At 36.6% G+C, this 12,515-nt stretch overlaps 1 protein-coding gene across 1 annotated transcript in view; it reads left to right on the top strand.

Annotated features, from left to right (window-relative positions):
- The window catches only part of nck1b (NCK adaptor protein 1b), a 61,784-nt gene that overhangs the window by 366 nt on the left and 48,903 nt on the right, over positions 1–12,515 (top strand). The window lies entirely within an intron of this gene.

A 12,515-nucleotide genomic window follows, 5' to 3' on the forward strand; every position in this document is an offset into this window, starting at 1 on the left:
GTAAAGGGATTGTGTAAAGGCTGTGGTCAGGCCTCACATTGCTGTGATTTACAGGAAAAATTGCTTTACCTCTATAGATTTATAAAGAAAATGTTGGAAAGTGGCCCATATTTAAAGCATGAATCATACACAAACTGCTATGGTGTTTAGATTCAACAGGCCTTTATGGCATTTACATTGAAATACATTGAAAGCACAATGCAGAGCTGTTAGCCTTACAGGGGTCTTTGTTAAAGTCAAAGGCTGTTTTATTTGCTCTAAACTGCAAATATTGACATTTGGTCATTGTCCATTGCATGTGATTATGATTTTAGACTCTGACATATGTTTAGATGAGCTCTCTTTATTGTTATCTGATAGTAATCTGAGAATAACTGTATTATGTTGATATATTATGCAACTGTTATGAACACAACATCAAATAGACAGAGAAAACCACTATATCTTATTTGCTGTATGCTGTTATCATCAATGTGAAAAGTTGGTTTGTGATCTGATGTGTAATCTCAGTGTGGAATCGGTTTTTATAAATCAACTGTGTTCTGTTGAATGTAATGTTACAGTACCTGATGTTTTCTTCATTACTTTCACATTGAACTGTGAGTTACGATCAAATTTGTGTGAGATTTCTCAGCAAACGCAGAAGTTCCACGTAGATCAAGATGGACCAAAGGTTAAATGGTACATTCCTGGAATAAAGTACACTTTAGTGTCTAGTGTGCTTGATCTAACATAAAATTAATAATTAAAAGACGCTATTAAGACATTGGAATGAGATTATTTACTTGTCTACCCATTAGCTATTCTGCATAGAAAAGACAGAAGTAATGTTTTTCTTAACATTAATAATTTTAAGGAATGTGAGATGGGTTTTTAACTCACTTTGTCTTTTCCATTACCAATATCTGAATGTTCTTAAATCAAGATTACGTGAGAAACAAAATAATATAATGATATTTCTGCCTAAAACAAGAAAAAATGTCTGACAATTGCATAAAGAAAGGCTTGTTTTAGGCATAAACTTTTCAAAATATAATCTCTTCAGTCATTTTGCTTCTCAAGTAAATGTATCTTCATTTAAGAATGTTTAGATATTTGTACTAGAAAACAAGATAAAAATATTAGGTAAGAAATTACATTATATGTTCCTTTTCTATACAGAATAACGGGTAGACAAGTAAATAATCTCATTCTTAAAGGGTTAGTTCACCCAAAAATGAAATTCCTGTCATTAATTACTCACCCTCATGTCGTTCCACACCCGTAAGACCTTCGTTCATCTTCAGAACACACCGAACACAAATTAAGTTATTTTTAATGAAATTCGAGAGGTTTCTGTCCCTCCATAGAGATTCAACGCAACTACCACTTTCAGGCTCCAGAAAGACATCATTAAGGTAATCCATGTGATCCAAGGGGTTTAAACTCAATTTTATGAAGCGACACAAGTGCTTTGTTTGTGCAAAAAACTTTATTTGTGCAAACAAAGCACTTGCGTTGCTTCATAAAATTGAGGTTAAATCACTGGAGTGACATAGATTACTTTAATGATGTCTTTACTACCTTTCATGAGCTTGAAAGTGGTAGTTGTGTTGGATCTCTTTTAGGGCTGGGACAATATTATTGATGCATCACGATTCATGGATCGATTCTGATATTTTCCAAATGCATTGCAAATCGATTCTGAACTTAGTTTTGAACCGCATGCTCAAATGCTCATGAAGAAGAGTACTTGTGCGTTCGTCTGAGTCTGAGAATGTATTTGCACCTCAGAATGCTTTTATGACGCGAGATTAATGTTTAATGATTATTTTATAGAAGGTTGAAGTTGTGTGTATAAGGATTTGGAAGAAAGCAGAGTACAGCTGTTTCTAAAGCACGCAGTGCCATCTGCTGTTGAAAACTAAGCTCAGAATCGATTCGAGAGAGAATCGCGATACGTACAGAAAATATCAGAATCGATCCAGAATCATTTCTCGATTCGCGATGCATCGACGTATTGTCCCAGCCCTAGTCTCTATGGAGGGACAGAAAGCTCTCAGATTTTATTAAAAAATATCTTATTTGTGTTCCGAAGATGAACGAAGATCTTACGGATGTGAAACGACATGAGGGTGAGTAATTAATGACAGAATTTTCATTTTACGGTGAACTAAACCTTTAATATTTTTCACACACTACTGTTCAAGCTCAACTGTTCAGCCCTGTTACCCATTGTAAGAAATAATGATGAAACCAATATTTTTCTTTAAATTTTGGGAAATATAAGTTTATTGATAATTACAAACTAACATTTGATCCAAATTAGTCAGCCCCTACTGATAGAAAGATAAATTCATGCTTAGTTTGCAACCCTGTTACCCATTCTGGTAACAGGGTTGCAAATTCAGCATAAATTCAAGGTTTTAAACTGTATTTATACATCCCAAACTAACAAAAACCCCATAGAAAATTAATAGATAAACCCTTTGTTAAAAAAATGCAGTATATGAATTTTTATTTTCCGGGACAGTTTGTACCCTTTCCATGGAAATTGCCAAGTATTAACTTTGCTTTGTAACTCCTCCCACACTACTTGTGGTATAATCATGAATGATAATATCCCTAAATCATGCAGAATGTTAAGGAGCGATGTGCTATTACTTTTTTAAGGGATGATTTTTGCCTGATCATGATGATAAAATGGGCAAAAAGAGTTCCATAGACTTGCATTGAAGGTGGGACCCGAGTCATATCTACAGATCAGAATATCACAGAGACTTGAGCGTGGGCTCTTTTGTTGTTTGTTTTTTTTTTTTTTTTTTTTTTTTTTTTTTTTTTTTACAGCCGCATTGCAACATGCTAAAAAACAGAACACCTTAGCAACCACATAGTAAAGCCCTGGCAAACACCCACAACTCCATAGCAATGCACATGCATTGCCAAATTTTCTTCATGAAATTTAAAAATAGAGTTATTTGGTAATATTTGTGACAGGATATGTTTTTTCCAGTTGATCACATGTGTTGTTTGTGGCCTGTGGGGTGCGGTGCATTGCCCTGCAGAAATCTGCACACTTCACCTCCTGTCAGAGTGTCACCTCCTGCACCTTTATTTGTTCTTGTATACTGTATCTCTCTAGTTGTGTCCCAAATGACGTACTGTAAATACTATGTACTCAACCATCAAGTGTTTGAGGTTTAGAAGGGTATTTTGTCATCCAGCATCTGAGTTTGGAAGCAAAACCAAAATTCCACACTTTACTTACAAAAACGCATCGCTTCCCTTCAGAAGGCCTTTATTAACCCCCTGGAGCCGTATGGATTATTTTTATGATGGATGCATGTGCTTTTTTGGGCTTCAAAATCTTGGTTACTATTCGCTCCCACTATAAAGCTTGGAAGAGCCAGAATATTTTTTAAGCCCTGAAGTCATTTTCAGAGTTGTTTTTTGTGAGTGACATACAAAAAAGTAAAGACTCGTAACTCCAAAACTATAGCATGGAGAGTCAAAAGGTTGGAATTGTTTGAAAGAAAATTAAATTAAATGTTTTAAAAATTGAATTTTTAAAATAAAAGTAAATTAAATTTGGACATTCTCATGCTGAGAAACTGCTAATAAAAGGCAAAAAAAAAGTGTGTTCAAGGGAAATTTTACATATCTTTCTAATTTGACATGCAATATCTCAGGAAGGAAATAAGGTAGGGGAACAATTGCGACTACATGTGAGCTGCATCTGGATCAAATTTTGTGGTGATCGCACGAAGAAATCAAAAGTTACAGCATTTGGAACCAAGGTAGCCTTTTTGTTTAGCCCTTGACGCCCCCTAATTGGCATTTTTTAAAATCGTTCCTTCATGAGGAATATCTCATGATTGATTCAAGAGATTATGTTGATTTTGGACTCATTTCAATCGGGAGCATCCACTGTAAGTAATGATGTGCCATTTTCTACGATCTATGCATGTTTTATGAACTTATTATTGAAAATGCCATGTGAAAACTACATTTTAGTTTAGCATCTGTGTGCCTGTGGGGTTTTATGTGTCGTAATTCCGTGAGGAATATCTTGTGATTGCCTTATTGGATTATGTAGATGTTGGACTCATTTAAATTGTGAGAATCTGCTGCAGATTTCCACAATCGAAGCATGTTTCTTGAAGTTATGAGCGAAAACGTAACACAAATGCTACATCGGTATATTATTTACATATGCATATAGCATTAATAATAACAGCAGGTAAATTTGGATGCTGTCCCTTTAAGACTGACTGCACCGATCCATTAACTTAAACCTTGTCTTTCTCAACTGTACCTTCACTTAAGACATGAATGGCTCTGTTAACTTAAAAATGCGTTATCACTTTGACACATAGGTGTGTGTATTTAACCATTCAAGCCCAATTAGATGGCAAAAAGCACCCAGTTCAGTCCTCACGCGCTCTTTGAGCAGCGGTTTCATGTCGCGCGTCTGACAGCGCTGAGAAACAGTCTCCTAAGAGAGTGCGTGCATATGCTGAAATGAGTTGTCTTTCGCTGCTAATTGCACTTAAACGGTTTAAAACCACTTGTTTTTAAACCGCACTGCTAAAAAACTCGTGCAAATTGAAAGCTTTCGTGACCGCGCAGCATAGCAACCTCACGCAACAGAGACGATCGTCCAGAATCTCTACCAGTTGACAAATTTCTACAAGCTAATTGTGTCTCCCACTATATCGCCCACCCCTGCTTATTGTGCTTAATACACTTTAACATCGAGCACATCTCTAATTCGCGACCGCCTTCTGAGAGAGGCAGGTTTCATGTGCGCACTTCGGCAGTGTGCCAGTCAGAACGAGCGCTGCACCGAGATCCTTTTCAGGATATATTGCGCTTATAACTCTTTAACATCAAACACGTCCCGCTCTTTATATTCTCATTCATGCATTTCATCACTCTGAAGTGTAAATATATTTACATACTATGATATATACGATATGGCAAAATCTCTAACGATAGACATTTTATTTCGTGGTAACGATATATATCGTCATATCGCACAGCCCTACTAGGTGGCGCCCGCGTGCAGTACACTCTGTTTTAGCAGGATGACTCGGCACTCGTTAAGAGTTGGACCAAATGGTTGGATGTGTGGTAAAAAGCTTTAAAATGCTTTATTTTGTGTTATTCCTGTCAGTGGTTGCTTAGTAATTTGATTATGAATTTTTTTTGCGGGGGGTGGTGTCCTGCCGGCGGTACACTTTGGGCTTAAGGGGTTAATATATCTCTGATTGTGTTTGTCTGAAAGAAGATAGTCATATACACCTAGGATGGATTGAGTGCGACTAAATTATGGGATAATTTTCATTTTTGGGTGAACCATCCCTTTAATTCAAAAGTTTTTGCTCTGGTACCGAAATTGGTATCAAGAACCGCAAAATTTTACTGGCATCGGTACCGACTACTGAAATTTTGGTACCCTGACAACCCACAAGTAGCACAGTGAAATGGAAAAACTCATTCTGTGTGAATGTATCCTTAAGTATGCGAATTGTGACGCACCTTCTTTCTTTTTTTAATTCTTCACACACATATTCATACACACCTGGTCCAGCCAGTGACTCAGCTGCTAATATACCCCTTTCTGTGCTGTCAGTCGGCGTATTTTGTGTTTATCTGGTGGTAGGGTGGACAGGGTAAGGCCTGTATGACTGAGCTTGACATTATCTGAATTACAGGGATGAGCAGTCATAACTACTGTTATTTGATTCTCTGCTGTAGTCATATTAAAGCAACCTAGTATTCACTGTCTGTGAGACGGCCGAGATACAGTAGCAGTTTTTTTTTTTTGCTTTTTCCATGACCTCACAGTTGTGTGTATGGATGTTTTGGGGCCCGGGGCCTGTTGCAGCTGGTGAGCAGTGCAGTTTCTGTAATTATTGTCACACTGACAGGTCTCTCCACAGCCTCTCATTAAGTTAAAAAAGAGAGAGAGCTAGAGAGCAAACTCAAATGAATGAGTGAGAGACATTTTGTCTGGGGCCCCAGATCCCGCTGAGCCGAGGGGCCCGGGATCAAGGAGAAAGGGTTGGGAAAATGGTGAAAGCAGCTATTTATATTTAGCCATTTCCTCCATGAGAGGAGAGTCACCCCATGAACTAGATTCACAGAAATTGGACGATGTATCTGCGGTCTGCGGGGACTCGTCTCTTTTCTTCACCCCATCGTCCCCAAACGTGCTTCTGGAAACACAGCGGCCTCTTTCAGCGCTTGCGACCCCCAGCTCTCAGAGCAGCACCTGCTGTTCAGGCGCCTGCAGTGACGTGGCATTGATTTGCCGCACGTGTCTGTCTTTCACTGCTTTTGTCAGTGCAGTCAGCCAAACTAAGACTGTTCTTGGCCTGAAATATGCTTTCACTGTGACTTGTTTTGTTCTGTATTGAATATTTGCTTATTCAGTACAGTTTAAACATGTTATAAATATTTTTTTTTAAAAATGGATGTAATACAATGTTTGTTTTAATATAAAGTAAAATATAATATTTTAATATAAAATGTATATATTTTAATATTATGTTTGTTTTAATATTCTTGTTTTAATATTTAATATTCAGCATGAAATGAAAATGTACTGTCTATATTCTTAATATATGTTATTGATTTTATTGTAAATGAGGCATCCATGCAGATGTTTCATCTAAAAAAATGTTTTGACCTCATAATTTTGAATTAAAATATTTCATCCACTTAAAGTCTTAGTTCACCCAAAAAGTGAAAATTATCCCATGATTTACTCACCTTCAAGTCATCCTAGGTGTATACGAGTTTCTTTTTTCAGACGAACACAATCGTAGATATCTTTAAAAATATATCCAAGCTTTATAATGGTAGTGAAGGGGGGGCCTGATTTTGAAGCCCAAAAAAATGTATCCATCCTTTATAAAAAATAATCCATACGGCTCCAGGGTGTTAATAAAGGCCTTCTGAAGCAAAGCGATGGTTTTTTGTAAGAAAAATATTCATATTTAAAACTTTATAAACTCAAATAACAAGCTTCCGCCAGACGACCGTACGTATACTGCTCAAGTCGACTTGCGCAACAAGAGTACCCCGTGACGTAACGTAGGAGTATCGTAAGCTTAGACGCCTCTCACAATTCAAACAAATATGGCTGGGCAACAAACTCAAGCTCTTCTCTTATGTTGAAATTTCTCTTTAAAAATTCTAGCTTTAGACTTTTGTTTTGCTCTATCCTCTGGGCTTCCTTGTTCGTCATTACGTCATGCGTCGGGTCTTCTGCTGCAAATCGATGCGTACGGCCGTCTGCTGGAAGCTAGGTATTATAGTTAATAAAGTTTTAAATATGGATATTTTTCTTACAAACACCCATCGCTTCACTTTAGAAGGCCTTTATTAACCCCCTGGAGCCGTATGGATTATTTTTATGGTGAATGGATGCGTTTTTTTTTGGGCTTAAAAATGTGCCCCCCCTTCACAACCATTATAAAGCTTGGATATATTTTTAAAGATTGTGTTCGTCTGATAGAATATAGTCATATACACTTAGGATGGCTTGAGAGTGAGTAAATCATGGGATAATTTTCATTTTTGGGTGAACTAATTATTCACCCTTATGTTGTTCCAATCCTGTTTAGACCTTCTTTCATCTTCGGAACAATTAATGAAGATCTTTTTGATGAAATTTGAGAGCTTTCTGTTCCTCCATTGACAGTCTACGCAACTACCACTTTTCAAGCCCCAGAACGGTAGACATCATTAAAGTAATCCATGTGACTCCAGTGGTTTATCCTCAATTTTATGAATCGACGCGAGTGCTTTATTTAAAACCCCCCCACTTTATTTACAAAATATTAATCTCCAACACGCATTCACGCTACAATGCCTGCTCTCGCGTAAACAACACGCATGGGTTTTTTTTTTTTGTGTGTGCAAACAAAGCACTTGCATCGCTTCATATAATTGAGCTTAAACACTTGGGTCGCATGGATTGTTTTAATGATGTCTTTACTACCTTTCATGAGCTTGAAAGTGGTAGTTGCGTAGACTGTCAATGGAGGACAGAAAGCTCTCAGATTTCATTAAAAATATCTTCATTTGTGTTCTGAAGATGAACAAAAGTCTTACTGGTTTGGAACAACATGAGGGTGAGTAATTAATGACAGAATTTTCATTTGTGGGTGAACTGTTTTCATCCAATCAACGAACGATGGATAGAACCAAGTCTTGCCCTACAATTTTTTTTCTTTTTTTCTTTTTCGATAATCTGTTACACTCAGATGTATGGCATAATATGGAAGAAGAGATCTGTCGATACTTTACGTATGTGAAAAATGCATTATTGGTTGTTGCATTGTGCAGTGCATTCTATTTCATTCTGGTCTGCTCTGTGCAGATTGTTATTTGACTTGCTTGAATCGACTATGTATGGATGTTGGATATGTTTTCTCTTTTTAATTAAAAAAAAGAAGAAAAGAATTTGTACTAAATTAGCTTTTTTCTCTTTAAAAAAAAAAGTATGACCCTCTTCTGTGGTCCATTTTACAGTAACTACTGTTGTGGCAGAGCAACATTTTAAAGAGAATCTTGCTTGACAAGTTTATATATTTAACTACCTAAATAACACTTTGGTTAAATGGCACAGACATTTGAGGGTAACTCTATCGCCCCCTTGAGTACCGAGGTGTGTTACAGTCACAGGAACACAAGAGTGTGTGTTAATTATGTACAATGACTCTGCAGGCTTGCATTTCATTGGCTTTTATGTATATTTACTTGTATTTCTAGACTTGCATAACATAAAAATAAGTGTAAGACACTGAAAAGATGGAAGTATTTTGTCTCAGGAAACTGCTGCAATAACTAAATCTGTCCTTATTTACCCAACACGTGTTTCTGTTCTCTGTTTCACAGTAATGGTGTTTGCTTGAGTAAGCCCATATAGTTAAACCTGCTCAAGCAAACACAATGAGGTCACATGGGAGAAACTTTTATGTGTGAACACTTTTATAGCCCAAAGATGATGATTGTTGTTGTTGTTGTTGTTGTTTTATTAAAAATAACTAAAAATGTTTGTGTGTTATATGAAGGCCACATTAGTTTTTACATGTCTTTCTGCTACAAATGACATTTGTTAGTTCAGAAAAATGACAAAAATTACAGTATTCTTCTATTGTTGGTATAGCAAGATTGTGAAAAGTGTATTTTAAAAGAGTTTATTTTCTGAACGTCTACATGGTCAAGTGCCCAACAGGAGCGCTCTGTCCATACTGTTGCCTGTTTGTTGTCCATACTGTTTGTAAGCGTAGTTTTGTGACTTTTAACAGACAATTTTAAGATGTTATTTTTATGTCTCCATGTTTTAAAGAAGGACTAAACGAGAACAAAGTGGTAATAGAAAATGTGTTTATGGTTATCATGCAGTTTTCAGTTCTGTATTTAGAGATTCATTGTTAAGCATCTCATAGTTTATTGTGGTTTGATTTAAACCATGATGGACGATTCTGTTGTGCAGTTTCCTCTTTATATTTCAGCGTCGTTTCATCACCTATCAGGGCCTGAAAACACTCACAAACTCGAGTTCAGCATCAGACAAACAATTATTTTGATAATCGATTAGGTAGGCTTTGATTATTTAACTTTGGAAGATGATCCTTTCTGGAAGTCATTTTTCTAGCTAACTATGAAGTTTATGGTCATTGAATGGCTTTCCTGTGGTAAATGTTACATTACGTTATGTGACATATTGGGCAAATTCCAATCGCAAGTGAGCATCCCTATGCCCTACTCACTCCGAAGGGCAGAGCCCTTGAAGTGGAGACTTTAGATAGAGCAGAGCACTTGTGTCATAATGAAGCTGTTTGGAACGCACTTGGCAAAGGAATCAATGAAAGACCACGTGATTTCCTCATAAGCTTTACTTAATGTTACCACGACAACAGGAATATCATTGCTGTTGTTAATATGATACACATAAATGTACATTTATAATGAAGTTTTTAAAATATGCTTTAAATGTGTTTGTTCTTGATCTGCTCTTAACTTTATAAATTAAGCATTAAACACATTTCTTACCTATGAAACTTTTTAAAACGTAATATGAAATGCATGACAAAAATATGTGTAATATATCACAACTAAACAAAACGACTTGAATTATTCTATGTTAACTCCAACTCTCCCACCGTATCTAGATTTAAAATGAATCGCGACTATTCACGCTCAAGCCATCCTAGGTGTATTTGACCTTCTTCTTTCTGATGAACACAATCAGAGATATATATTAATAAATATCCTGACACATCCAAGCTTTATAATGGCAGTGAACGGGACCAACGAGTACGAAGCTCAAGAAAGTGCATCCTTTCAAAGCAAAACGTACTCCACACGGCTCCGGGGGTTAATAAAGGCCTTCTGAAGTGAAGCGATGCATTTGTGTAAAAAAAAAATATCCATGTTTAACAAGTTATGAAGTAAAATATCTAGCTTCCACCAGACCGCCTCCTGTATTCAACTTACGAAGAAAGTGTAACGCCTCTCACAGTTCAAAACGCTTACACTACATCCTACACCAGGGGTGTCAAACTCATTGTAGGTTCAGGGCCGGATTGGAAAAAAAGAACCCTGTGCGGGCCAAATAAAAAAAAAAAAAAAAAAATAAAAAAAACCTTAGTGCGCTGATAGTTGCATTAATATTAACCATATAAACAACAAATTAATTTGCACGAAAATTAGTATAGTACACTAGGGCTGGGTATCGAATTCGATACTTTTTAGGTACCGACCGAATTGCCTCGATATCGATTATCGAAAAATGTCTTGTCATTCGATACCAAATTTCGATACCTCCAAACGGAGCAGGGGAGAGTGGGCGGAGAAACGCTGTCGCTGTCTCGTTGAGCAATGTAAGAACGTTGCATTACATTGTTACATTTATATCTAAATTTATAAGGCTGTGCGTGAGAGAGACCCTGAGTGCGAGAGAGCGAGTGAATAAACGGTTTCACTTTCAGTTTATATCTGAAAAGGACGGTTGAGAGTACCGGCTGTTTATGCGAGCAGCCAGTTCACTACAGTCACTCCAGATACTGTGAACAGCAAAACAGAAGTGCCGCACTGCCTGCACAAACAGCGGGACGCGCAATGTTTTTTAGACTAGTTGTAGGCAGGTACAACGCACAGCAGCGTTACATCAGCGTTCGTTCCTCAAGTCTATGGAAACACGTGACCGGTTCGTGGTGGCTTCTAGTTCGCCTGCACGAGCACAGGATCTGGCTTCAGAACGAGAAAAATTCTGGTGGAAAAGGGTTATCAGCATCCTCCTGATACTGCCACTGTGTGCAAGCATCAACTGCACCCTCAGAGCGGACATTTCAAACGGTTGTCTCATATATATATATATATATATATATATATATATATATATATATATATATATATATATATATATATATATATATATATATATATATATATATATATATATATTACAGTGCCACTTGAAAGTTTGTGAACCCCTTGCAGAATCTGTGAAAATGTGAAAAATTAACAAAATAAAAGAGATAGTACAAAATGCATGTTATTTTTTATTTAGTACTGTCCTGATTAAGATATTTTACATAAAAGATGTTTACATATAATTCACAAGACAAAAAATAGCTGAATTTATTAAAATGACTCTGTTCAAAAGTTTGTGAACCACTGATTCTTAATACTGTGTGTGGTTACCTGGATGATCTACGACTGTTTGTTTGTTTTGGGATGGTTGTTCATGAGTCCCTTGTTTGTCCTGAGCAGTTAAACTGAGCTCTGTTCTTCAGAAAAAATCTCCAGGTTCTGCAGATTCTTCAGTTTTTCACCATCTTTTGCATATTTGAACCCTTTCCAGCAGTGACTGAATGATTTTGAGATCCATTTTTTCACACTGAGGACAATTAAGGGACTCAAACACAACTATTAAAAAAGGTTCAAACATTCACTGATGCTTCAGAAGGAAACACGATGCATTAAGAGTTGGGGGGGTGAAAACTTTTGAACAGGATGAAGATGTCCAAATTTTTCTTATTTTGTTTAAATATCTTTTTTTTTTCATTTAGTACTGCCATTCAGAAGCAACAGAAGATACTTACATGTTTCCTGGAGACAAATTAAGTACAATTTACCTTGATCTTCAAATTCAAAAAGTTTTCACCCCCCCCGGCTCTTAATGCACTTGTTAAATATGGATTTGTTTTTTTTTGTTTTTTTACACAAAAGCATCGCTTTGCTTCAGAAGGCCTTTATTAAAGGGTTAGTTCACCCAAAAATGAAAATAATGTCATTTATTACTCACCCTCATGTCGTTCCACACCCGTAAGACCTTCGTTCATCTTCAGAACACAAATTAAGATATTTTTGTTGAAATCCGATGGCTCAGTGAGGCCTGCATAGCCAGCAATGACATCTCTTCTCTCAAGATCCATTAATGTACTAAAAACATATTTAAATCAGTTCATGTGAGTACAGTGGTTCAATATTAATATTATAAAGCGATGAGAATA

The sequence above is a fragment of the Ctenopharyngodon idella genome, chromosome 23, assembly GCF_019924925.1.
Source record: "Ctenopharyngodon idella isolate HZGC_01 chromosome 23, HZGC01, whole genome shotgun sequence".
NCBI classification, from domain to species: Eukaryota; Metazoa; Chordata; class Actinopteri; order Cypriniformes; family Xenocyprididae; genus Ctenopharyngodon; species Ctenopharyngodon idella.